The 27,992-nt window shown below is 41.7% G+C and overlaps 1 protein-coding gene and 1 long non-coding RNA gene across 21 annotated transcripts in view; both read left to right on the forward strand.

Moving 5' to 3' along the window:
* The window catches only part of LOC119651124, a 413,254-nt gene that overhangs the window by 154,266 nt on the left and 230,996 nt on the right, over positions 1 to 27,992 (forward strand). The gene's annotated exons all lie outside the window — the stretch shown is intronic.
* Positions 295 to 27,710, forward strand: LOC119651127. The gene is made up of 3 exons (XR_005249421.1): positions 295 to 596; positions 25,464 to 25,714; positions 25,816 to 27,710. It is a non-coding gene; the product is annotated as an uncharacterized LOC119651127 (long non-coding RNA).

Raw genomic sequence — 27,992 nt, forward strand, 5'->3', positions numbered from 1 at the left:
AGCAAGGGTGGACTCTTTCGTGAGAAGAGTAGCCGTTGCATCTGGGGTCCGTGAAATATGTGAAATTCAACAGTTGAACGGAGGGAGAAGCTTTAATGGAAAATAATTAAATAATAATATATTAATTTTCTTTTGCAATTTACAATTTTTTCGTCCTGAAAATGGCTGTGCATCCTTTGAAATGCATTCTGTTCTCTACTTCATCGTTCGCCTGAAAAGAAAAACAGAGCAGGCATAATATTGTATTGAATATTTCTAAAAATAAAAACGTCATGCACGTATTCAGCCTAAAGAGACAGAAAAAGGATGGAGTAATTCACCGTCAAGTATATAAAATAGGTGAAGTAGACTTTCCACTTCATTTTTATGCAATGCAAACACCCGTCCTCTGCCTCCGACAAGACTCTTTATTTTCTTCGTAGTTATGGTACTTGTTCTTGCTGCGAGGAGAGGATGCCAAGTGGTGACTGCTCCAATTGTTGATGTCCGTACCTGGGGAGATGAATCGTGAATGCTTTCTTTCGTCGTTTGGATTTTCTTCTTCTCAGAAAACTTTGAGTGAGTAATGGAATGTGGATGCAGAATGCAATTGAAAAGTGAGTAAATTCTTAGAGATTCATTAAGATACAGAACTGGTTTTCAGGATCAAGTTTCTAATTAAGTATTTCAGAAACCTTAAATATTCAAGAGTTTGATTGTCAACAGCAGGATGAAATATTTAAACTCGCCGCAGTCATCCAGAGATTATGATTATCTATAAAACAGAAACAATTTACTCCTGAGGTCCATCATCAGTTTTATACCAAAGCATCCGTTCTGCAGCTGTTCACAATGGCAACGAGATAGGTGCGAGCACCAATCGTCGCTATGACTCCAATTGGCCGAATAGAATGCATTTTGCACGTCCAGGGTTACTATCACGCAACATTTGCTGGTACTACCCTTTCAATGATTTGCATTTTGGCAAACTAGTAACCAACTTGATGGCATCAATTGTTGATATGGCTTTGTGGAACCCAGACTGTGGACCTAAAAACTTCTTTGGCTCTAAAAGACCAGGAGCACTCGGTTGTAGATTATCCGCTCCAGCATTTTCCCCATAGTGTCTAGAAGAGGTGTGGGCCTATAGGAGGATGTCTCACCCGACAATAGTGGCAACTGATGCTGCCTCCATGCTGTGGTGAATATCCCTTTGGATATGCCCGCTTCTTATAACTCTGCAAATATGTCCGGTATAGATTTCACGGAGAGCTTGAGGGCCCCATTCGGTATTCCGTCCAGGCCCAGAGCTTCGTTGGAACCTGTTCTTTTGCACATCTCCAACGACTCGTCTGTGCTTACTGCCAGGATTCCGTTACATTCAGAAATCTCTTGCTGGAGGAATAACCTCTGAATGATTTTCACCAAGAGGATTGGGCACGATCGATCTCTGTTCCGCTCCATCACAACTCTACAGGCACTCCCTGAGTTTACATACGGGTCACAGTAGAGCTGCTTAAAGCATGCCTTTTGCTCCGTTGAATGGCTAGCTTGAGATTTTTGCGGGCTTCCTTGCTTCTTTTTTCCACGTGATAGATCTTACTTACTGCCCTCTGAGCCGTTCGTCTAACTCGGTGGCAGAATAATTAAAGGCCGGCTAGTTCACTATTGCACGGGACCGCCAGTCTTTGGATGTTGGTCATGGGTCGTCCATCGTAGACTCGTGGGTCAAGCTAATGAATGATCGACGCTGCAATGATCGAAGTTTAGTTAAATAAATCCTTCTTTTTTTTCATTCCACTTAACGTCTTCCTGAATTCAAGGAATTTACTACTTCGGGCAATATGCCGATCATATCGTCCTTGTTTTTTGTTCGCACAATAGGCATAAGAGCAGACTTGTAGCCCCGATGAAGGGAAGTAGCTCAAAAAATATCTGTATCTAGATGGTTAAAAATGATTACTAGCGAAAAGAAAAGGCAAATCTTGATTATTTCAAATAATTTAATCGCGAGAAACACCGCGTGATTAAATTTAGAGGCATTTGGTCTCCATTGCATTCCTTGGCAATTGGCCTTTTTCCCCCCACTTACTACATCGATCGGATCGATGGATGCCGTTGGTGTTTACCTTTGTGAAGTGTTCATATATGAGGCCCTGGAAGCACCATTTAAATGAAATCTGCTCTTTTAGACAGCAGCAACCCATTCGATTTTCTTCTCGCATTCAACTGACTATCACCTGCACTACCACCACTGGTAGTCGTATTGTGGCCGTTTGGGTACTATCATAGACTTTTCTCAGACTTACAATGGATTCTTCGACCAGTTCCTTCAACTTAAATTGCTTTTTTAATGCAGTCAAAACTTATCCTCCCCGTGGAGATCCTTGCCCCGTATATAGACCTCATGTTTTTCGGTCCGCACAGTGACATTCTTAACAAGTAAGTTCTTAACTAGGTTACGAAAATCATCAGTTTTGCCACCCTCAATCGTTTAACTCAAACATTAGATGGCCTTTCTGGCTCTTTCCGATTTCGTTTCCCTTTTATTTTTTTTTTGGTCTTCGAAACTACTAGTGACCCGCTTTTCTTAGGCTTCGCACTCTTCCATTTGGTGGCAGGACGAAGACACTACGGTTAGATGTTAGATGGCACTGTTTGGACGGCCGGTTTCAGCTTTTGCTTGGGTGCTCTTTCTTGCTCTTGCGATCTATTACAGGGGATCCTAATGGCTCTTACCATATTTTTGATAGTTTGGTGCACGTTATGCTTATCCTTGATAAACTCGGGCAGCTCAACTACTTTTGCTCCAAGCTACATGAAGGATAGTTCTTCCATGCCGAGGCTCTGTTTTCGATGAGTCTTGACCATCCTTACCATTTTCCGCCTTCATGTTCTTGGGAAATTCCTGCTTTGCTTCAACACCTCTTTCTCCAAATCTACATCGCTTGAAGCATTAGATGCCACGATCGCCGAGCTGCCCACCATCGAGGATGGGGGCTGCCTTTTCACTCATAAAAGCCGCCGGAACTATAGTTCTGAACCGCTGCACTGTTATTTTATATCCTTCTTTCATCTTCCATGTTTTTTTTTGGGAGCAGGGTAGGTGAATGCATTTACGCACAGAGTATTGGACTCCCGCAACAGTACGCGGTGGGACTTCCAACTAACCACCTCTCTGTCATCAGAGGACTAGCCTGGAACCGCTTGATATATTACTTCGGGCTAGCTCTTCTTTGGGAGAATTCAGGTCAGGGAATTCCTTCACCAGCGGGCGGTAAGGGAAAGAAGAGAGAGGGGACTTCTTGTCATCTGGTCCCTTCGTCGGTTGAGCTCAAAATTCTTCGAAACAGTAAAATCGTAATACAGCTCCATCTGCTAAAGTTCTTATTGTCTGGAGTGAGCTCCCCTGTGTCTGGATAAAGCTGTTAATGAAACCCGTCCCACTTTTCACAAGAGGAAAAGGTTCAGGACATACAATGAAGAGATCGTCCCTTCCCAATCTTGTGCAGGTAAGACTGAAAATTTGCTTGCCCACTTAGAAATTGGATTAGGAAATAATCAATCTCACCGTGGGTTCGGTTTAGTCACGAATCTACACTTGTCTCTTGGCTCATTTTGCAAAGAAAGTTGCACTCGGCAAGTGTGCGTTGACGTTCTTCATGTGCAGATACTTCTCTCGTCTTTGCGGCTGCAAATATCTTTACGTTGCTTAGCAAAGAGGCAACGGGGATCACTCTCGCAATTAGCACCACGGCCATTTCTGAGATAGTGCGGAAAGCAGACGCTACTCCCAAAGCTCCCCGCTTCTGTACTTGAGCAAGACGCTTACAATGCACCTTCTTATCAAAGGCATCAGCCAATACTTCCGCCTTATAGACCAGAAGTGACTGCGTTACCCCCATAAGAAGATGTCTCCTAGTAGATACGGGGCTCTAATATTCGCCATTGATGGACTCAAGGCCGAGACTCGAAGAAGAAGCTCATCCTCGAGTCAAGCAATAAACAAGGGTATTTAACAGCTGGTTTTGACTCTATAGTCAACTCGGTGATCGATATGGGACTTTCTGGTCAAAATGACTACTTCGGTTTTTTCTAGCGCAAGGCTGAAATCATCCATCCACTTACCGGCCACGTCAATATGCCACGTCTACTTTGCACCTGTTGCGTCTAGCAACAAGTAACCCAACGTCCTCTGCACAACCGACCAGACTCTTCTGAAATATTGAGTTTTAGCAGACTATATTGAGTTTTATAGACTCTAGCATCCCACAGAGTAGGGAGTGGTCTTTCAGATAATCCCACAATTGCTACAAGGCACGTGGAATGAGTTTTTTAATGCTTCCAGGATCTATCTTACGAAATTGAAGGCTTTTCTGACAGGAAGCATTATGCGGAGCACTATCCGTCGAGATCGTCGACTTTGTGCACCGGCTCGATGAACCGCATCGACGGCCTTGATAACAGCATCCATCGTGGATCTCGTTGATCCCAACCCGAACTCCCTTGGGGATAAGTCTGGGTCTCCTTTCCTTTGCTGATTAGCGCTTCCATTTTGGTTTTTTTTTCTGGATATCCTTTCCACAGACATTTTGGTCTATACACCAGTATTGCATCGCAAGGCTGGATCAACTTTTAACCGAGGCTCATTATGGTTTTCTCCCTTTCTTGTTTTCGTCGTAGTTCTTCCTGCCTAAGCTGTTGATGAATAGCTTTTAGTTCCTTTAGAGCCTGGATCCAATATTTTCGGGTGTTAGACTGGCGCTATCTTCGCCATTACCCGCCACGTCATTCTCGTTCGGTGCACTGTAAACTTGAGGCCATCAAATATGATATGCTCCGCATTCTCGGTCACGTTACTACATATTGCACAGGATGGTTACTCGTCGTTACCAAATCGATGTAAATAAGCACGATAACCTCCATGTCCACTTAAAAATTGCGTTAACTCGCCTTTTAGTGATGACATGACCTGTACAGGCTACCCCATGGATCAGAGTCAGCTTCAGTACACATCTGCTTAAAATGTTCGGATTTGCTCTTCGTGATAGCTAACTGGAATTTTTTTCTCGCATTTTTGTATTCCACGTGTAGCTCCTCGAACTCAGATCTGTTTCTTCCACGCTGAGGTGTCTCCTAGCTTCGAGGCGCTTTTTCCGAAATTCCCCAATTTTTGAATTCTACCAGAAATTAGAATTTCGTCTTCGGAAAGCGCTGCGCAAGGCATGGAGGCTTCGCATGTCCGCTGCAATTTTTCCACGACCTGTGAACATTTTTCTTGTGCGCTTCCCGATAGCAATGTATGTATAGAAGTACCTCCTTGAATATTTCTGCGTCAAATTTCTTGGTTACCCAGCTCATCGTTATTCTTTCTAATGGTTTCAAAATATCCCTTGGCGAGGTTTTGAAGTTAGCCCGATGATCGCGAGTGTACCCGTTACTGCCTCTGACTAGACTACCACTGACGACGGTGAGGTCTACCAACGATTGTGATTCTTTCCTTCAAAATGTGCTGGCTCCTCCAAAGTTGGCAAGTACCACGTTCAGGCGCGAGAATGTTTTCAGCAATATTCGCCCGCTTGCGTTGATTTCTCTGCTACCTACTGCCCATACGTTCAAGTCGCCGACTATTAGTTTGGAATTGTAGCGGCTTGCATAGTTGCAATGCATGTCGGTCTATCTGTCTGTCTGGCACACGCACGTTACTCAAAAACGACTACGCCTATTGATCTCAAATTCTATAGAGACTTTGGAATTATGAACCCCCACACATGCGGTTAAATACATTCTGCAGGTTGAAATTAACAGGGGTTTCCATATACCCAAAGGATGGTGGCAAATGTTGTTTTTTCACCGAATACATCAATGTGGTGTATCAAAGAAAAGGTTTCGATAATTACTTTTCGAATTAGATATTAGTTTTGACATTGGTTGAGAGTAGTGCGGGGATCTGAAAAGGTCTATTACTTTAAGAATTTACCCAAACCAAAATTCTGAAAAAACTGATGGTACTTGAATTGTATGTATGTATGTATGTATGTATGTATTTTTCCTATTCGCTAGTGTTGAATTTTATTTTGCCAATACCGATATGTCAGGAACCACTTGCTCCCTTTCATGATTTGTAACAAGTCTTCCCTAAAGGGAACAAGTGGTTCCCGAAATAGCGGTATTTGTAAAATAAAATTCAACACTAGCGAATAGAAAAAACAAGTTTTATTATTTCAAATAAATAATCGCTAGAAACAGCGCGTAATTACACTCAGGCAAACTTATGGTAGTCAGTGTAAGTTGGATCTAGGTCCCGAAATATATTCCATTACGACATCTTTTCAGATAAAGTTAATTATAGTACATTATTATATTTTGAAAATTTACTATCAAATTCGTCTTGGATCTGCAAAAGTTGTGCGAATATTGGCTTTAATATGAGCTATCACACTGAAAAGTTTGATGGAAATCCTGTCATTATTTACAAATTGAGAGTAGCTCAAAATTGTCTCTTTCAGGGAATATTCAACATATGTACACTACGAGGTAGATATCTCCAAATATTGTTACATAAATCAAAACCTTTCATACCTGAAGCACCAAAATTCCGGTTTCCGACTGATTTTTGTTAAAGGAAAATGAAAAGGTTCAAAACTGGCTCCCTAAAACCACTTCTCCTTCGCTTAAACCGGTGTTATGTAGCGGAGCCGAATTTTTTTCGAATTCTGGCTGGTGTTATTATCACCTTCGACCGATGCTCCTCCTTCTTCAGCATATCCTGGGTCGCCTTCATCAATTTTTCCACCGCCCTAGTTGCTCCAGTGGCTACCATGTGGTCAACGTACATACAATGTTGTACGTTGAACCTAAAGGGGTCTTAGTTCTAACATTGGTTGGAAGAGGGAGGGCGTGTGCGGGCGCTAGAAAAAGATCAATTATTGCAAGGACTTTTTCTCTGAAACTCCCCAGTGGGAAAATCTATTCAAAAATTATGTTATTCCCTGGTATCTACTTTTCTCTATCACGTGGTATCTACTTTTCTATATCATCAGCGTCTGCTACGTCTTCTTTTTCTACCAAAAATATTGACCGTGTAGACTTTCCAGGCTGGATTATCCTCACCCTTACAGATTCAGTGACCCACCTATCACAAGTTACTGAGCTGGAAGTTATAAAGCTCATAAATTCGTTATATAGGCTACGGAATCGTCCATCGCCATGTAAAAACTTTGACCCTGCGGTGGGACGTTTCGAGCGGAAAAGTGTTTGAAATCAGAAGTAGGCTCTGAGATCATGATTTCGTCATCACATTTGTTATCGGTTGCGATTTTCGACCTTGATTGGGGAAATTGCAATTTCAAAGGTGTATTTATTTCTTTCTATTATTTGTTCTCATTTGATCATTGCTATTTAATGTTGTTGTTTCCTGTTGATGTGGTGTCGGCGTTGCCCACGGCATTTCGTCATGCCTTCATTAATGCCCCTGTCCTGCTCCTTCTGCATGGAGGCGGTTTGTCCATTTCGGGTTGTTCTTTCGATATGTCAATATCGTCAGCATAGGCCAACATTTATTGAACTTGAAGAGGATAGTTCCTCTCGTATTTACATAAGAATCATGCATTACTTTTTTTAATGCCATTTTAAGAGGGTTGAATGATTCCCAAATTTTGTGAAAATTATACTACTACTAAAGAAGTTATAGTAATTCGCACTTGTATCTTTTGTACAATTTACTGCAACTCAAAATGCCGAGTATCAATATCGCTCTAAAGTGAGCAGTCTCACATACTAAACGTATATCAAAAAAGTTTCAATATTTCCTTAGTAATGTAGATAAGGAATTACTAGTATGTAATTAGGTCCCTCACTTGAATTATGACTTCACAAATGTAAAACCAGAAACATATTCAACTGGTCAAAATACCTTCAAATAGAGGGACAGTAAAGGGTCACTCAACCCGTTACAAGGGTTATTTTCACTGTCTTATTTCTTTTGAAAAGTGTCTTCACTTATTCAAATGTTTTTCAAGAACTGTTGCCCTGTCAGTCAAACTAAAGGAAAAATCTACTTTCACGAAACACTGCCGAAACACTCACATGAAATCGGATTATATAAACTTCTAACATATGGAGGATTAAGTTGTCATACCCTTTTATAAGTGGATAGCTAACTTCAGTAAACTAATGCACGTCATCTACCCACCCACGATAGACAGAGCCTTAACTAGAATCCATTTTCACTCAGATTATATTCTATTCATCCAACCCTGTGTTACTTGAGGGCTGAAGAGGCAGTCTGCCTTCGTCACTTTACGACATAATCACTTTTAGTTATTCCAGCTTACTCAGAAATTATGTGACAGAATATTTAAAATATTTCGGATTTCTCATAAATAAATACACACAAGCCCCTGTGTAAACCGCCTCCAACTAAAAACCATAATAAAACTGAATTTATATGTAATTCTACCGCAAACCCTTTTCAGACAAAAATTAGGTTGTTTTCTGGGCAGCCCGTCCTAAAATTTATTTGAGAGGAATAAATAAATAGATTACGACTTAAACCAACTACACCGGATTTCATCTGCTCCTGCCATGACCGCATTGCCGACCTATTTTTTCATGTAAAGGGTCATCCTAATGAATAATATCAACTTAAATATGTTTTGACATACCAACCCTTTGGGATACTTCATGAAATGACAGGACAAAACCCAATCCACTGCTACGATTAAAATTTCACTAAAACCTTTTTCGGATGTCCCAAAGGTGGCGAGTATATCCGTATTTAATCTGACGGCCAGTTTTCACGGTTTTTTCCTGGTTTTTAATCGGAAACCCCTTTTTGCCTGTTCACAGATACGAAGAAGACAATACAAACAACCCCCTTGGTAGCTCCACCTGATTTCACATTATATGAAAAGCCTATCAATAACAACCTGAACGTCGTCGTGAACATATATAAATATAACAACATTTAGGACAGAAATGTGATATGTATGTCCTTATGTGGGTGTTATCCTTTTTGAGTTTCTTATTGGAACAGACGCCTTTAGCATGGAGATGTTGTTTTTCCCGAGAACAAGAGCTAACGAAACAATTCAAGAGACTTGATAAAATCAATTTGTAACATATCAGATTCCACTTAGGTTCGAAGAGACAACTTTGTATTGTGTGGGAATGATGTACATACACATGTGATAAATATGTGCCTATTTTTATCACATGGCAGACTGAACGCTCATATTATTATAATATTTTATTGGTAAGAAAAACAAGTGAAAAGTTGCTTCATTACAATAATATATGAAATGATATTACGAAAATATTGTCCAGTTTCTTAGGATTCTGATTGTGGGATACATACATGTGCATATCAAATAATATATCTTTGGAAAATCAACTCTTGAAGGTCTTGAATAAACTTGACCAGCCTTTAGGAGATAACAGAGGCTTACATAAAACTGCATCAATTGTAAAACCGGGTCCGCGTAGATAGACATCTTGGAACCCTATGATTTTAAGGTTTTGTTCTACACAATGAAAGTGGAAATCTTCAAAAGGCAAGTACGATATTTACCCGCTGAAACCACCCCCTCTTCTGTCCCGTGGAACCACGATAAGATATTACATCACTGGGCGGAGTTAACTCACTCCAGTTTAAGCTCCTTTCTTCTATTCGCGATGTTCGTGACCGCGATTTCTTTGTCTGCTCTGCGTTTCACAGTTTACTTTGGAGAGATACCACCATGGAGTTGATCGCATCCCAATCCTCCTGACATGCTAGCATTCTCTGCACTAGATTTTCTGACAGTAGCAGCTGTTAGACGAATACGTGCTATGGGTCCTCTGGGACTGCATCGCAGTCTAGATATTCGGATAAGGTAGCCAGTTCAAGTCTGTTGAGGTCCTGGCGATATCTTCAATGCCACGTGAGAAATTGGGTAAGATTACAATTGATCTTCGCGTGTCGTCTTTCAACCACTTCTTGATGGCATGGATCAAGCTTCATGTCCACCGACCCTTTCTTGAACATCGTAGACTGCGCTCAGATTATTAGTGTTTAATGAGTCTTGCAAGGCCTTTCTCAAACTGGGGTTGCACAGGGCAAGATTAGGCTTACAAACCGAACTATAAGAAATCTAGAAGTATAATGTAACTCTCTCACAATACGTTCGACATCATTCTTCCCAGAGGCATAATTGTAGGGTTGCTTATAATCGCGCTGCACGTATATTATCACTCTAAATTATTTGAATTATAATAATTTGAATACGGGAATAAATTCTACGATGAGAGCTGCTTCAACGTTTTCTTCATCAAGCGTTAGACCAGAACCCTCTAGCCAGCTGTTAACAGCACTGATTGCTTCGCATGAGAATAACTTAGCATCTTCAAAATGCTTTCCGTCTAAAACTAGCGCTATATCGATGGCGTCACCCACCATCGTAGCTTCCCTTGAGACCGGAAGTATATAATTGTCGCTCCAGCATGGAGGCCTATCGGATACCCGCCTAAGTAACGACCACTGGAATTCGTCATTGAGTTCATACAAGAGCCTTCGTTTTTGTTAATAGCTGTCGCTAATAGCAATTTGATAAGCGGGAATACCAATATTCGCCAATTGTATGTGTTTTTCATGTCCAGACTCACCAACCACCGCGCAATTTTTGCTGGGATCACTCTTTCTGTGGATTGCGTAAATCTTCTGCCAAGCCAATAACAAATCTGATGATGTGTATGGGTAATTTAACATTTAGGGACCCATTCTGCCGATCTAAAAAGCCGTCTTGGCTTCCAATCAACGGGAGCACTCAGTTGCAGATTGCCCACTCTAGCCTTATCGCCACAGTGTGCATTGTCGGACGTTTACCAACATAAGACAACAATACCAACTTTTGCTGCTTTCATGGTGCAGGAAATATCCCGTTCATCTGGCACAGACTAGGACATGCAATATGTCGCAAGGCAGACAAAAGTAAGCTCTGCGATTGTGGGTGAACCCGTTTCGTTTCGTTGGCCAGAACTATATCCAACTGCGTAAAAGCTTCTCGTAGATTGGACCCATATGCCTTTTGTTTCTCTACTAACCCACTCGAGTTCTCAAGCGTTGAAGTCACCGGCAATCGCCGTTGGAATTCGTCCCTTTGTGTTGAAAAAAGATTATCTAGAATTTCCCTGAATTCGGAGAATGTCAGATTTGGTTATGTTGAAGTACTGTGCACATATACATAATTTATTTGCGCTCAAGCAAAGCTACTAGCTGTCTAATTCAAGATACATTGTAAGGCTTGCTGACCGCGAGCTCAAATGCCGCTCCACCAGTCCTCAGATTAGTGGATGATCTCCTCAATTGAATCAGGAGCGACCCTGCAATGATTGATGTTTACACATAATTTTTTTTATTTTAATCAACATCTTCCTAAGTAGTGAACATTTCCCACGACCTGCAATATGTCCGCTATCCCGTCTTTTGTTTCCTTCGCACAACGCATGCGAACCTAGGTGCCACCATGAATTCGTCTCCACCGCTGCGTTCAATGGCCCCAGAAACAGCTGGCGATCTGACATGAGACTGCGGCGAAAAAATGACAGTTTTGAGTGAGTAACGAAAAGTGTTTAAAATTCCGCCAACAGTTTTTGCGCTCCAATGAAATGTATCTTAATTTGTGCTTGTGAAACTGAATAAATATATAAAGTATAAAATTGCATAAAGATTAAAAATGCATTCGGAAAACATCTTTAAAAAGTTTGAGCACGTTTTTTCGGCCACTATACATATCATATTGTGCACTTAAGCGTAATATTGACATTTAATGCCCTGGGTTGCAGTTATTTGGTGCGAAACAGACCAAATATGGGTAAGTTCTAAAAAAAATATATAAATGGAAAAACGAAATGAAGCCCGGTTGTGGAAGGAGGAGGGATGTATAGCTTCAGCCTGAATGGCAATACGTCATCGCAGCGTCCCAGGGCGTTGGTGAAGGAGCTTTGGAGTCTTGCAGATTAGTCACTGAGGAAGCTATCCCCACACCTGGCATTTTATCCCTATAAAATGCACCACCAAACATGGGAGGATGAAGAAATTTAAGGTTCGGTATGGATAACTGGCCGGAGTCGTCTGACTGGGTCGGGCTCCTGTAATGGACAGCACGGCGTCGAAACCACTAGTTGTGGGGCGGTTCGACGTCTAGACACCACGGGGACCAGGAGGATTGCTCCGCCTCCTACAGCTGTTTCGTCACAATCTGTCACGACCATTTTAGCAGGTTCGCGTAAGCAGCAGATGAAGTGGACTGAACTCTTCATCGTGAGTTTCCACTACGAAGTGGCTGCGGGGCAGGTACAACATCTTACAGCCTCTTGTTGCACTAGAGATTCGTCGAACGTTTCCCGCAATTCGCGCAAGTGACTGTGCAGCGAGTCGCAGGCCAGTACCGCTTTATTATTCGCAGCGACACAATCCCGGCCACCATCAGGGGACATGTTTGACTTGAGGTCATCGCAGAAACTGGTAACCAAAAGGTGGCGGCACCAACAACACCACCCCGCCCTGAAGGTGACAGTTTTAGTACTTCTTCACCGTCCAGCTGAGGTCTCCGGTGAGGTTCAGGACGAATTCGAAAGAGTGAAAATGTGGAAATGAATCCTTTGCATAGACCAGGTATTCCCAGGCTCTATGCATCTCCAGCAACTTCGAGAATCCTATCTCAAATTAATGATGAGATTACATTTCAGCCGTGCAATTACGGCTGTCAGATTGCATGATCAGAAGATTCGCTTTCACGTTAGTGGTTTGAGTGGCCGAAGAGATCCACTATTCTGGACACATTAAAGCAGAAACTTCCTGTCATATGCAGCCGATTACGAGGGTATGGCGAAAGTTAGTCTAGACGCGTCCAGAATTTAACTAATGCGAAAAACCAGCGGAGTTTTTTCAGATCACTTAAGGAATCCCGACACAGCGTCCAGACAAGTACAGTTTTTGGACGGAAGCGAGGGAATATTGGGGTAGATTTTCGGGGTCACCTGCCCCGCATGCGGTACGGTGTGGGGGAAACCCCGTCATACGCGGACTGCCGCATACGCTTCTAACTGTTTTCCATAAGACAATAGACTAAGTTTATGTCGAAAAAACATAAAGATTGGTCAAATCAACCTGCAGCACGCCAAAGCTCCCTCCTACCTGTTGCGAGAATGACAAAGCTACAGGATTTCCCCTATATCATTTTGGTGCAAGAACCGTGGGTTCGATTTAACAGAATCTGTGGCATTGGATCTGTAAAGGGGGCTAGGATCTTCTACGACGAAAGATGCATAAGACTGAGAGCTTGCGTCCTGATGTCAAGTCGGTTAGAGGCAACTGTGCTGGGACAATATTGTTCCCAAGACTTAGCTACGGTCATCATACAATACCAGATAAATGGCGAGAGGAAAAACATCATAATTGCCTCCGCTTATTTACCCTATGATTCTTTGTATCCTCCACCGACGCAAGAACTTAGGGATCTGGTGGCGTATGCAGAATCAAGTGGTCTCGAACTCTTAATAGGTTGCGATGCGAATGCTCAACATATTTGTTGGGGCAGTAGCAAATGCAATCCAAGAGGATAGAAGCTATTTGATTTCATCATTTCAGCTGGGTGCGCCCCTACGTTCGTGGGACCGAGAAGAAGCGAAGTAATTGACCTAAGAATCTGTACCCCAAAATTGTTAGAGTTGATTACACACTGGCGAGTGCTAGACGAGGTCTCACTGTCAGATCACCGATATCTAGAATTGAATCTGACTATTGCGGGCGAACAGTCTGCAGTACAAAGACGGAACCCTAGGAAAACGGATTGGGCAAAGTTCAACGAACTTCTTGGCAATAAAGTACAGTTCCCTAGGCGACTAAGGACTCCTTTGGTGCTGGAAGATGAATTGAAAACTCTGAACTACACACTTTTAGAGTGCTATGAAGAGGCTTGTCCTATTTCCCGAGGCCAAAGCGGTAAAACGGTTCCTTGGTGGAACCGACAACTGCAAAAACTCAGGAAATCAACCAGGCGACTTCTAAATCGTGCTTGCAAATGTAACAAGAACGAAGATTGGTTGAATTTCAAGAACTCACAACGTGAATATAAGAGGCTCGTGAGGTGTTCGAAACGAGATTCCTTTAGAGCGTACTGTGAGCAACTGGAAGGCGAAAGGGAGACTTCAAGGCTGTGCAAAGTCCTCAAAAGGGATGAGTCGGCCAAGTTGGATTCTCTTAGAAAACCTGACGGTACTTTCACGAAACACTGCGAAAGCGGTTGTTACCCATGAAAAGGTGAGAGCTGCCATACTGTCCTTTGAACATTTCAAAGCACCTGGCATGGATGGCATCTATCCGGCAATGCTAAGGGAGGGTATGGAGCATTTAGAGCGACCTCTAAGAAATATTTTCCGAGGATGTCTTGCTCTGGGCTACGTGCCTTCTTCTTGGCAACAGGTTAAGGTAGTTTTCATACCGAAACCTGGGAAAGATGACTATTCTAAATCAAAGAACTTCAGACAGATCAGCTTGACTTCATTCTTGCTGAAAGGTTTGGAGAGACTGGTGGAGCATCACATTCGTGGAAAAGCACTTAGGTCACACCTCCTTAGTGAAAACCAACATGCTTACCAACGTGGAAAGTCCTGTGAGTCCGCTCTTCATTCTTTGGTCACAAAGATAGAAGATGCAACTTTGAATGGTGATTACGCGATGGGGGTGTTCGTGGACATTGAAGGGGCTTTCGACTGTGCGCCTTTTCAAAAACTTTGTGATGCCACCAGAGCGCAAGGTGTTGATGATGCTTTAATTAAGTGGATCCATGCTATGCTAACGCAAAGATTGCTGTGCACTGAGGTAGGGGTCGATCGCTACCTGACTACGGAGGCAATGAAGGGCTGCCCCCAAGGAGGTGTGCTTTCGCCGCTTCTGTGGAGTATGCTGATCGACTCACTGCCATGCGAACTGCAAAATTTGCCAATACACCCTCAAGCTTATGCTGATGACGTAACTGCACTTGCTGTTGATCGGGATCTTGGAACGGTGTGTAGGAATATACAGCGTGCCGTTGATTTGATAGACAGCTGTGCCTTAGACATGGTTTGTCAGTTAATCCAAATAAAACCACAATGGTTTTATTCACAAAAAGGAGAAAACTGGATGGACTTTGTCTCCCTGAAATGAGGGGTACTACCCTCCAACTCTCCGAAGAAGTGAAATATCTGGGGGTCACTCTAGATAAAAACTTCTTTGGAACAAACATGTAGAGGTAAAGATGAAACGAGCTCTCACAGCTTATGGGCTGTGCAGACGGACCTTTGCCTCGACATGGGGTCTCAGGCCTCATGTGGTAATGTGGATATACGTTGCCATCATTAGGCCGATGTTCGTATATGCATCCGTAGTGTGGTGGGTTAAGGTGAGACAGAAGGTTTTCACCGTAAACTAGCCGCACTGCAAAGAACTGTTTGTCTGGGTATCACTGGTGCCATCAGCACGACATCCGGCGCAGCTCTGAATGCACTACTCAATTTGCAGCCCCTGGATATATTTATTCAAAGCACTGCAATGAGAGCAGCTCATAGGCTAATTCGATTAGATCTATGGGAAAACAACGGATGTGGGGGCGCAGAGCATTGGAAGAGTTACTGGGAGGAATAAATCCAGTTCTTACAATGCCTTCCGATTCTCGTGTCCCCATACATCTGTTTGGTAGAAGATATGTAGTTACCCTGAAGCGTAGAGAGGACTGGGAAGACCCAGAGGAATGCGTGGCGGGATATTCGGAAGTCTTCTACACCGATGGTTCAAAAACAGAAGAGGGTTCTGGAGCCGGAGTCTACCTCTCGAATAAAAACGAGAAGTGGGCTTTTCCTTTGGGACAATATGCAACGGTTTTTCAAGCCGAAGTTTATGCGATCCTAAGGGTGGCAAACTGGGTGATTGACGAGGGGTTGAAGGGCAGGCACATCGCAATCTGCCGTGACAGTCAAGCTGCACTGAGGGCATTGAGCAGTCCTTTGATCACCTCGAGAATTGTTCAGGAATGCAGAAACCGTTTGAACTCTATGTCTAGATTCAATACAGTGGAACTACTCTGGGTACCTGGTCACTGCGGCATAGAGGGAAATGAAATCTCGGACGCTTTAGCGAAAGAGGGGTCAATCTCCCCTATGCCGGGACCGGAGCCAGCAATGGGGGTATCAGTGGCATTGGCTAAATCTGTTTTGAAAAACTGGGAACAAGTTTTCCATAATGACAGGTGACAGAGTCTAAATGCTGCTCGACACATCAAACTTTTCCTGCCAGAACCCAACATACGTACCGCAAAGTTTATCCTGTCGAAAAGCAGGAGGACTTGCAGGTGTATTGTGGGCATTCTGACAGGCCATAATTCACTAACTGGGCATATGTTCAGAATAGGAATTACCGAAGATGATACGTGTCCCTCCTGTAATGAGGAAGCGGATTCCACGGAGCATTTCCTATGTGAATGCCCCGCCTATGGACGCATCAGGCATCAGATCTTTGGTGCCGATGTTCTCCAATTGCGGCGGGTAGCATCACATCCACTAACGGAAATCCTGCGATACGTGAACGAATCCGGAATATTCCGTTAGACGGGGGAGGCGAGTACAATGGGCCAACACGGCCTGAGTGCTCAGAAGGTGTAGCTTCTCCTCACCATACACACACACACACGCCCCGCATGCTAGGTAGATCACCGCCGAAGGCACCCGCCATCCCGATACGCCTGGCATGAATTTTGCGGATGGTACCGAAGATAAAGTTCGACGAGCCATAAACAGTTCCAAGAATTGGAGGGGCCCTGATCTGGATCGGGTACAGAATTTCTGGTATAAAAAATTTACCAGTATACACTGTCAGTTGGCACATAGCACAAACCAGGTGATTAGTCGGCCGGGGATTTGTAGAGTCCTCTTTGGTTTTGCGTGACACTGATTCTCCTTTCATGGCTACTGAATGATATTAGAGAAAATGGTTTTGCATTTAAATATGACCTACGTGCTAAGTGTCCCCTGACATACTTGATGTACTTAGATGACTTGAAGTTGTATTCTGGTACTGACGACCAACTTAGAAGTCTCTTGCGAATAATAGTTATGTTCAGCCACGATATTGGGATGGAGTTTGGATTAGATAAATGTCGAATCCAAGCTATCCGCAACGGTCACCACGAACCGCATGCTGGACCTGCACATTCAAACTATGACCGAGAGAAACTTCTAAAAATACCTAGGAATTTTGTATTCGGAATATTGCTGTGGACGAAAACCGAAACCGATGGCAGATACGGACTACTATGTCGAAATTCCGATTGCATCATCCAAATCTCTGCCGTGGAGCAGATGAACCTGCCTCGTAAAATCTGAGGTAGGGGCGTGGTTAACGTGGCGGCACAACATCATCGCCAAGGCGACTCGCTGCCTGCTTATTTTTACAGCAAAGAGCAGCCGAGTCCCTTGCATGCGGCTGTCTATAAGGCATACTGAGGATTGACTGTTAAGTTGAAAGATTGATCCTTCAATCCTCTGAGTGGGGTGAAGTCGGACCAAGAGCGAATCGACAAATGGACGTCGAAGGCAATGCATGGTAAACACGTGAATTGTCTTTGGCTTCCATTTGTCGAAAAGATGCCTTATGGTGGGGAGTTCTTTGCTGAGACGGAGGGATTTATGTGTGTCATTCAGGATGGCGTGGCCGAGCTTATAAAAAGCCCATCATGAAAGAGTGAGTGGAGGACGACCACTGCAGAATGTGTGGTTCGGCGTTAGAGACGTTGGACCATCTCATTTTTGTTGGCACTGTTATGGCACCGATACAATACACCACCAGGCATAATGCTGTATTCTGCAGGTTTACCGATGTGAGCCAGAAGCTGTACTTGATAGCTTTGCTTACAGCATGAATTGGAACCGGCGAGATCTAAAAGATCACCATATTCCACATAACAAACCTGACGTACTGTTAGTTGACAAGACGGGTCACTCCGTGTATATTATTGATGTTGCTATCTCCCATAATAACAACATGGCACGGAAATACGTGGAGAAGAATTCAACAATGAGCCACTGGCTCGGGAAATCAAAGAAATTTGCCATTTCGAACGGGTTCCCATAACATTGTCAGCTACAGGTATTGTACCTAAATCCCTCACGGCTTCCCTTGATGTCCTGGGACTCTCACACAGTGTTGTTCAAACCATGTTGCGGGTTCTCCCATCAACCTACCACCGGCCACCACCACGAGCGCCCCTTTAGTTTTTAAGTAGGTAGAATCGTCCGAGCTTAAATGCTTGGCATTTATTGCTAGTATTAGGTAAAATCCGGCGTCTGCCGAAATTGTAAGAACTCAGAAATAAAACGAAATACAACAAATGAATGAAGAGAACAAATACTAAATTCCTGAATCAGAACTCTTTGTGATAACATTTTTTTCCAGTAATTTCCCTTCAGAATTCTATATATATGTAATAATAACAAATAGTAGTAGTTGGCTGCGAGTTTTATCCTAAAACTTAGCGGGTTAGCGGGACTAAACTGTTCCTCGCGAGTCCTTCCGTCAGTGTGATCAATGCGCAGATATCTAGTTCGCACTACTTCTGGCTACGAAAAGTAATTACGCACACGTGGATTATTTATGAATAAATTGAAGATACTCTTCCGTCGAGCACGTACCTGTCCTGAAAGGAGCCGACGGCAGATTGCCCTGGGCACTGAATGGCACAGCAACACAAGTAGGGTATAAGCAGACGGAGGCACAACTTTCCCGCTGCATATTCTGGAACGTGGAAAATTAAGTGAATCTGTACTTCTACTTTCCACTACATGCCCTGCTCCGAACTGATTCCATTACCTGAAAAATCTAAAAAAAATCAAAATGGACGAATGAAGTCGCAGCACATGCCATTCCCTTCAATGAACCTCTCGGATCATATCTGATGTTCACAAATCAATGACTATAAAAATAAAACCGAATTGCAAATAAAATTGTTTTTATTTTCCAATACTAAATCAACTAATTTAGCCCTTCTATGTAGTGTTCTTTGACCCAGTTAGTACCAGCATCGGATTATCCGAATACCAAAACATCTGATGAGAAAATTTAACCGAATGATCCGCTACGCACTGAATCAATGATGTCAGTTTCTAAATCAACCAATATGGCACGTAACACGTATTTACCGCCGAATGCTTCATTATAGGAGACATTGAGGCGTTCCATATGTAAATCGTTATCACCATAATAGGCACCAGTTGCATTGTTCAATGGTGATGATTTCCCAGAACTTGGTTCCAATCTGGTTTCTGCATTAACTGCTTCAATATGACCGATTTCACTATTTTTGACTCACGGATTTATTTTCACAAAATTACACACTTTCAAACAATGAACGCTGTTCCTTTCAAATCACAACTGCGCTGTACAAGACTCGCTTAACAATTGACGACCGCCGGTCCAGCTCATCAGCTGCCCCTCTTATCAGCCGGTCCCCGGTTCCACCTATCTCTGCAAAAAACGCACCCTCGTTTGCCTCTACCAGATCAACCGTTAGGCATGCACTCCGAAATATATGAACCGGTTTAAATGCGAGGTTGATATTTCGTTTTGACCGGTCAGGCAATATTCGAACATTGTTATTATATATAAATTGACGATTTGTATATAAATATATAAGTTTTAGAAATTTTAGTCAGGGTAACAGGTGGTAGGTTTTGGTGAGTAATGATGAATAAATAATGAAATTATTGATTTTTAAAATTTTAAATAGTTGATGAAAATGTATGTCGGGGAATTGAAAAGGAAATTGGGGGAAACATATTGCGAAAGAGCAGGGGTATTGAAAATGGAAGAAAATGGAAGAATATTACGTATTAGTAAATGCATTTTCTTTTTGATTGTTTCTGAAGAATGGGAAGGAAAGACGGCGCCTGTCGCACAGACGCGGACACTATGGCAGGAGTAGCTTTATGATTTCTTGTTTTCAAGATTTTCGTTTGGCTAGCTTCAGAAAATTGGTTGCGATTCATGACGGCACTTTGTGGTCCCAAAATCCCAAATTTGCGTCGTAAAAAATAAATCCATATTTTTATTTGATAGCCCCCATAACTATATTCGGTGAAAGGAATCTAGACCCCTCTTTTAAATGTATTGGGACCCCCCTTAAGCTCAGCGTAACATGATCCCATTCACCTCATGATTGTGGCATCACAGTTTCAACATTATCACCAAATTCTGCGTCAATAGGTATAATTGATTCCAACTAAATTGTGGAAATGATTGACAGACTATGCAGCAGATTTATTTACATACTTTATGTACTCGTACATCCGTATATATATACGTACATACACATTTGTATATAATAAGATTGAAAACCTGCGTACTTTTTTTTTTGCAAAATAAAGCAACGTTATTCGTTCCTTACGAGAAAGGAGTATCCAGCGAATTTGAAGTCAAATGATATTCCCGCATTTGAGAGAAAATCTGATCGAACTTCCTAATCATTTTAATTGTTATGAACCGTAGTTTGGCTTTTCCTATTATATAATGAGTGGTTTTAAAATCTCGAATTTATCTGAAACTGGATAAAATCTAATACCCACAGAGTCAAGCGCCGACCTTTTATGTTCTAATCTCCAAACATTCCCGTCCCGCATCTGCAAACAATACTCTAGCAAGGTTTGCAATAAAAAGATATTTCATGATTAACCTTTCGTAAGCACAACATCCCAAAATTATCTTCATAAATGTAGCCGTAAATAAACGGTCCGGGTTCACGCTAGTAAACATCCCTCAAAGTCGCCATTAACAATAACAACACAAAATTTTAGGAGCGCCAGGCGTAGATACTACAATAATTGCCAATCGCTTCATTGATTTCAATTTTGCCGAGCAAACCGGAATGACGACCCTAGGACCTACGAAAATATTTGCTTGCCTTACAATAATTCCGGTGAACATATTTCATATCCGTTCAAATAAAAGGGAAATGGCTGAAAGGCTACGTGATCCATAACAACACACGAGCACATATGCATATTCATATTTTCCGGTGTAGAAATTTAGAAAATCCTGGTTGAGAGGCGTGTTATGGAATTATTATAGGCGGCGTAAATATTCACGGCATGGGGTATTGGAAAATCGCGTGAACTTTCCTTTTGATGCTTTTTCAGTGGTATTACGGAGTTTATATGGTACATAGGAAATGACATCAATAACGACATTTCCAAATGAAAATATTTATGGATATTGAATTTAAGAAAAAAATGTTTTCTCTTACATGTGCCAGTATTTCAAGGATTAATTGCTTTCCTTTTCAGCATTGCCGGACTAAGCTGGGGGCGAAAGGGGCGTCGTGTCTCGGGTCTTTTTTTATGAAATCGACTTTAAAAACACAACAAACTTCTGGGAAAGGGGCTTTATTCAGTTTTCCTTCTCAGGTATCTGACAAATCTAGAAGGCACTGCCTTTTAGAGCTTTTAAAAATTTAGATTAGTAAACATCATAAGACCATGAACAATAAAATACCTGAAGGACAATTCAGGACAATGGTTTAGCGTTCTCTCGCCTGTGGTCTCGGAACTGCGTGACATATTGGGTGATTGTATAAGAACGATATGTAAATCAATTTAGATAAAACAGCAACGGGGAAGATATCAAAATAATTCTTCCTTTTAATTGAAACTGCATTTATGGTATCATCAGACGAAGTTATCGAAGGGTGTCAAGTCGCGGAATGATGAACGCTTGTCTTCCACAACATCGAGCGTTGCGTCGCTTGGGTGGCATGCAGCGCTGTTTTTTGGAACCACAACTCGGATATATTAGTGTTGTCGAGGGCTGGCTTCCAAAAATGCATCGCTATATACCGAAGATTATCGGCAGTAATGGTATTTCCTTTCTGAGGAATTACTTCTTGGTTACTTATGGATTGTGATTGCTTCAATAATGGCCATTTTGTTCACATAGTCGCTAGATGTTTCTTTCGTCAAAATTCGAATTTCAGACCAAAATTTTCAATGCTTAATTAGCAAACTTGTGGCGTTAATTATGGTTGTCCGACCCCGTCTCTTCCGTAAGCGTAACCTGATAAGTACGAAAGTCCAAATATAAATACACAATAACCCAGTTTGACTTTCTGGCAAAGTCCAATTCATTTGATTTGCGCTGAATCAATATTTCTGGGTTCGTTTCGCAGCGACCAATAGCTGTGCGGTTGGGTTTTCTACATTTCACACCCATGCCTATTTTACGATCCAAAAGAATGTATTCATGGTCAAACTTTCCAACGGTGCCTGCACATTGAAGCTGTGGTGAATGAAACTTTAATAGATCCTAAATCATAACACTGGGAAAAACTGTCATTGCTTTCTGGTCACCCCAAAAATGTTATTTATTTTATTTTTAAGATTTTATGTAAAAAAAACCTTATTCAAATCGTTCACGGTCCGTCTGTCTGCCTGTCTCACTTATTACCTCAGAAACGGTTGCTGCTATTGATGTGCAATTTGGTGCCTGCAATGAGTAATGAATGAAGCAAATTTAATGGGGGAGGGGAGTCACACAAATTCTTTTCTCACCGAATACAGTTTTCAAAGCAAAAGTCTCGATTATTAATTTCTGAAGCCGATATTAATTTTGACATTGGTAGGGGGGTACGAGGGTCCGAAAACGGTCACTTACTTCAGTATCCCGTTCCCAGAAACCTCTTAGACTAAATATCTGAAAATAAATATTATGGTCCATGCACAAAGGTATCTAGCCCTCCAAATACTCTCCATATCGATACTTGTTTAAGTAGAGTTAATGATATTATATTACAATATTTATTAGCATATATGTTTTTTAGAGATTGACGGTCGTAGTATCACTCATAGATTTCGTCGTCATGTAGGCTACCGAATTGTCCATCCTCATGTAGGGGGTCAAAAATTCTTCGGAGGATTCTTCTCTCGAACGCGGCGAAGAGTTCGCAATTTTTCTTGCTAAGAACCCAAGTCTCCGAGGAATACATAAGGACTGGCAGGATCATTGTATTCTACAGTAAGAGCTTTAACCCTAAGACCTTTTATCTGGCCTCACACATCGGCCAGGGTCAGCCAGTCAGTCAGTCTTATCAATTTCATTGGGATATCGAATTCTCTCATAGCCATGTCCAGTTTTACCCTGGCTATCCTGTCAGAGGCGACTTTAAAGTCAATGAGAGAAAATCTCATCTGTTGCTGATTTGCCTGAAGTGAAACTTTTGGGTATGGTCCAATGACGTTCTGATCGTTTGGGGCTATCCGTCCTAGCAAGATAGCGGAGAATAACTTATAGATGGTACTCAGCAACGTGATACCTCTATAATTCCTGCACTGTGTGATATCTCCCTTCTTTGGGACAGATAATGCCTCGATGCCAATCGTCAGGCATTGATTCGCTGTCCTACACCTTGAGCATCAGTTGATGAGTTGGTCGCCTCCATATTTAACTAATTCTCAGTCGTCAGTTGGGGACCTCCAACTCGCCGATCACCTCCTCCTTCTGCGTCTCCAAAGTTCTTGAGACGTGCATAAATGATCCGCCTATTTTTGGGGTCCCATCATGAAGTGTGATATCGAATGTCGTCAATTTCTTAGAGCTGATTTTTTGCATTATAACCTGCTAATTTAATTTCTTAACTTCGAGTTTCGATGGATTGATTTTCAGTCACAGGAACTGTGACTTATTCAACATTATCGTTCATGGTTACTATTCGTCTTGGTCTTCTTCAGGATCTCTTTATCGTTTATCACACAATTGCGAACCGTACTTAATGCCAAAGTTTGATAGTTACTTCATCACGTCATAGACGGCAGCAGTAACGCTTATTTAATGATGGGATACTTTTAGACACCGAAAACCTACACAAAATGTATGCTTCGGCTGCGAACAAGCAGTGCTCTCCACTTTACTGTTCCATGTCTGCTAACAATTTCGAGGCTCTTGTGCTTTTAACGACAGTGGATGTAAATAATTCGATGGATTTCATGGTCTACGTCGGTTCGTAGAATTCGTGAATCCAAGGACCACATATCCTGTCCTGCAAAGCTTAAAAAGCAACTATCGCCTTCCATAATATGTGACCTAGACACTGCGACAGTTAAAGGCCATTTTTAAACGAAACGCCACCCAAAACGTGACCACTAGTTTAGAGGAGAATTAGTCCTTTAAAATGGCATATAGGCTAGGAGTTTTAACGTGCTGGGAAAGTGACCTCAAAGTGATGGAGTCTTTTAAAAAACATTAATCGTCCGTACCTCCGTTAATATAGAGAATTTAGAGAAAAGAGCTTAATTTGGACGCCGGGAGAATAGGGTGGACAAGGAAGCACTTCCTAATACTGATCAGGTTATTTTTGCTGGAGGTCTTCATTTAGTCGTGGCATTTGTTGAGCGTAAAATTTCGCATTTAGTTCTGCTCGAGCAGTTTGTAGTTAATTATGTTTCGTCAGTACATTATCATTGCCCTTCGCAGTTGAAGGTCTTACTTCGTTCGCAGTCTCTTGTGTTTTCAGGTTGCACCATTCCTAGCGCTGTTTCATGTTAAGATCATCATCATTATCAACGGCGCAACAACCAGTATCCGGTCTAGGCCTGCCTTAATAAGGAACTCCAGACATCCCTTTGTATCTTTGTAAGCTGAAATAGACTCTGTTGGCTGACAACAACCGTGCGCGGATTTCATCATCGTAGCTGTTATCGACCCTAGATGGGAGAAATTGTCAACGGTCTCAAAGTTGTATTCTCCTATCCTTATTCTTCTTCGTGTTTGACCAGTGCGGTTTGATGTTGTTGGTTGATTCGTCTTCGGTGCTGACGTTGCCACCATATATTTTGTCTTGCCTTCATTGATGTGCATGTGTTAAGATACAGGCAATATATTACATTAGTGATCCCATAAAAAAATCTTTGAAAAAGAAAAACAAGTCGGGAAATCGGAAGCTAAGCGCTTCAGGTATGAAAGGTTTTGTGTATTTCAAAGTTTTAGAATGCAAGAAATATACACAAGGGACAACTTTCACCTATTATAACACTGCTAATAATAATGCGATTTCCACCATACTCTATAGTATAATCTATAATATATTACTGCCAAACTAGACGAATGTGCCGGATTTTATCTAATAATAACAATAAATGCCAAGCATTTACGCTCGGACGAACCTACTTACTTAAAAACTAAAGGGGCGCTCGTGGTGGTGGCTGGTGGTAGGTCGATGGGAGAACGAATGTGGGAGTTCTTGAAGTAACTGACCCTTTTTGGGCCCCCGCACTCCTTCCCTGAGAATATATAACTTCATTAAAAACGGTTTAATTTCGTTCAAACCTTCTAAAATTGCGTACTGAATTATTACTTATAATGAACAAATAATATAATTTCGGCTAAATTTCGAAAATATGGTAAAATGCTATTATTAACTTTATTTCAGCTCATATCAGAATGGAATGAATTTTCAGGCCCAGATTTCGTGTGATTTTTTTTCACATTTTTCGGGTGGAGAGGTTCTGAAAACGAGAATTTCGTGACGATAGCTCCAGCCGTTTCCAAATAAATCTTATGTAACAGACAGGCAGGCACACTTTGAACCGATTTGGATAAGATTTTATCTTACTCATAACCTTAAAATACAATATTTTATGAAACAACTCGCCGACAAGCTTATAGTTGGATTACCAACAGGTGACTAACTGCTCGATTCGGCATTTCTTTGATGATGTTATTCATTTTATCATTATTTTTTGGCTAAAAATGAACATATAACATTGGATTTTATTATGCAGAACCCCGCAGCAGTTGGAGATGATCTCCTCGAAAAAGCACCCAGCTGGATACTGGAGAAGTTCGAATTCACAGAAGCTTGTTTGAAGTGTTTCCGATATGTTTTGCAATTCAAAATAACTAATAAAGGGGTGAACAGGGAAAGCAAGAAACCCATACAGAATACAACTGATGACATTACGCGAATAATATTCGTTGCTAGTCAGAACGGTTTGCTTTGCGAATAGAAGGAAATATGAGGATCCAATTTAGTCACAGTTCTATTAGCTGCTATGCAACGTGTATTTTTAATGAGAAACCGTTGCTGCTGGTCTGCGGCAATGTGCACCAAAAGATCCTTCAATGCGACATCGATTATGAGCTTAGCGCACCGTACCGCCATTGCATTGCCCCCCAAATATGAACTCAATCGAAACTAATGAACATAAAGTCAATAGTGCTCAAGAGGCACTTTACCTAATTTTCATTTCCAATTTGATTAATGGCTGGATTACCATACCAAGTGGGTCTAAGGGAGGATTGATTTTATCTTAATGCATGTCGTTTGTGCTTGGCCACTGCGGCTAGGGTGTGGTATCGTTTTGCGGGCATGTAACTTTACACTTTTGTGCTACGTGAATGTGCATGAATTGATTCCACTTAACGTGTCCTTTGCAGCTTTGCAGAATCTCCAATCTGATTTGTGCATATATGCTGAATTCACTCGATGTGATTCGTTCTCGTTCTTTACATGGTGCTCATCCTTCTAGATCTATAAATAGCCTGAATGCACTCTAATAAAAGATGCATTCACAGTGCTAGCGGAAGTGGAAAGATATAATGCTGCTTAAAATAGAATAATGGCGGAACGCGATGAAGACGTGTATTTTTGTTGAAGCCTTTCCGAGTGTTTGTATCTACAACCTGCTGGTTAGATGGGTGACAGATAGTAGTTAGACATGTGTATACTAGCTTCACCATTCAGTTTTCCTATTGCAATGGGAAAGCTGGCACTGTTCCAAAAGCTTTTACCAATGAATGTTGCTTATAATTAGATTCATTTAAGGAGGAATTTGAAAGGATTCCAGACACTTTGCAGAAAGATTACCCTTGCTGAGCCCACATTGGGCGCGATAATCTAAAACAAACTTCTCCTTCTTGCTAGCATCATATCCTTACTAAAAGACTATTTTTTCGGCTGCTAGTTAATCTCTCAGGGCATCCCTTTTCCATTTTGGGCGCCTCCCTCTTCAATGGGTTCCTACTATGGCCTCAAGTAGTTTTTCTCGAGTGCGTTGTTTTTGTGCATTTGATGCATGTGCATCAGGTGATTTACATGGAGTTAATGTCAAATAAATCTGTTTCTTCCTGTATACGAGAACATTTCACTTAGTTTCATTTAATCTAGGAGTATTACGGAAAGAGTCAATATTCACAAGGTTGATTTATGGTTTACTTTATTAGATCGATCTGTCTTTTCTGAAGTCGAACTGGTAACCTCCAATAATACTTTCTGTTATCGAGTTCTTCGATGGTAAGGCTAGCATGCGCAAATCCACGGTTTTGTAATTATTGAATTCTTGTTTTGCAGTTCTCCTTCCTGTGGGTTATATAAGGCATACTTTCCATCCTTGGGGTCTTTTTCTTTGTCCCATATTTTACGCATTGATCTCTTTAACTATTTTTTGGACCCGTCTCCTGGATAGTTTATATCTGCTGACTTTCACTTTTCCATTTTCATTACAACCTTCCTAATTTTTCCCAGGTTCACCTACCTAAACGACCTACATTTTGGCTTTATTTGATTATATTTTATATTTTCCCCGCAATTGTCCCAGATGTGTCCAGTAATTAATTTCAGCCGACATTACTTCAATCTCTCCGTAATTATATACACTGTACTGGACGAAAGTTAATCTGGCCTAATTATGGTTTTTAGTCAATAAGAGAGTTATTGCTCCCCCTTTACTATGAAAACGAAAATGTAATCAAATTCCAAACAGAAATATATGTGGTGTATTTAAAAAGAAGGTAGTCTTAATTCTTTTCATACCGCGTATCGCGGCTTATCATCGGTGACCTTAAAATGATGCGGAAAAGACTGAAGAAAGGGTGTCCAAGGGGACTTTCCCATATTCTCGAACCGGGCTTGTACAGAGTCGTGCAAGTTGTTCTAATGAAACATTTCAATAAAACATTG

This window comes from Hermetia illucens, chromosome 3 (assembly GCF_905115235.1).
Source record: "Hermetia illucens chromosome 3, iHerIll2.2.curated.20191125, whole genome shotgun sequence".
NCBI lineage: Eukaryota > Metazoa > Arthropoda > Insecta > Diptera > Stratiomyidae > Hermetia > Hermetia illucens.